Genomic DNA, 1,330 nt, shown 5'->3' on the forward strand with positions numbered 1-1,330 from the left:
CCCGCTCTGCGCCCCCCGCCCGCGTCAGCACGAAGGACCCGCTTGAGCTGCACCGAAATGTCCCGGCAGTCCTGCCACTGCCCCAACACCGTCCCATTCCTGCCCCAACACTGCTGCCCCATTCCTGCCTCACCCCTGCTCTTCCCCCAATCCTAACACCAGCCCTGCTTTTGTCCTGTTCCTGCCCCATTCCTGCCCCAGCCCTCCTCTTGCCCCAGCCCTGCTCTTGCCCCATTCCCACCAGGCAGGGCTGCATGGACAGGAGAGATGGGACAGTGACAGACCCTGCCAGAACATCCCACCCCAGAGCCTGGATTAAACCCCAGGCTTTCTGTGGCTGGTACAGCTCTGAGGTCAGCCCTGCCGAGGAACCCCACAGGCTGCCACCCTGCAAACAGCAAACAGCCCGTCTGCACGGGGCCGGCAAACAGTCTGCGGCGAGACGGAGCTTGTTCACAACTCGGGTTTCCTGAAGGTGTTTGCAGAACTGTCCTGGTGACTTCAGAACCAAAGTCTCAGACCAAGACAGATCTGCAGTTCCTTGTGCATCCCTCCCTCAGTCAACCTCAAACACCCCCATGGGAAGCAAGTTATGAAACTAATCCCCTGGCCCTCTCCAGAGGATAGAAGTGAAACTCGCTCTGCTGCTACAGCTCCGGCCCCACGTTGGTCTCCAGGAGACCCTGCGTTGTTCCAGGGCCCCACCACCCCCAGCCTGGCTGGCTGTACTGGGTCTGGGAGCAACCACATTCCCACTGGAGTCTGATCACCCCAGCCCAAATCCTGCCCCCTCCAGAGCAGCTCTTCTGATGGCACGGCTCCCTGGGGTCGTGAGTCTCACAGCTCCCTCCCCAGGAGCTGGCTGAGCTACAGCTGAGGGTGCTGAGGGGTGCCCCAAGGCCTCGACCCACAGAGCATCCAGGCTGGTGTGCGGAGCAAGTCCCAGCTGGGGAAGCCTGAAAGTATAATCGCTGCTGAGCTGACCTGTCCCACCTTGACAGGACCTTGCTCCGAGCTGGGGACCCGGCCCTTGGTGTGGGATCATCCCAGTGCCCCCCAGCACTGGTGGTCTGGGCAAAGGGAGCAGAGACCAGTGACAGCCAAGTGGAGCTGGTTCTGCAGAGAGCGCTGGGGAGTTTCTGTGAAGCACCGAAATGAAAGCACATCTAGCAAGTCCACCAGGTGGAGAAAAAGAGATGCTTTAGAGTACAGCGCTGACACCAGGTCGGATCCTGTGTGTCCCCCCCCTCGTTGAACAACACGGCAGCAGAATCAGATGCTGGCAGCTGGGAAGCAGCGGCTGGTGCATGTCACAGGCTGCTGCAGCTGA

This window comes from Athene cunicularia (genome assembly GCF_003259725.1).
Source record: "Athene cunicularia isolate RWA chromosome 17 unlocalized genomic scaffold, athCun1 chr17_part1, whole genome shotgun sequence".
Classification (NCBI taxonomy): Eukaryota; Metazoa; Chordata; class Aves; order Strigiformes; family Strigidae; genus Athene; species Athene cunicularia.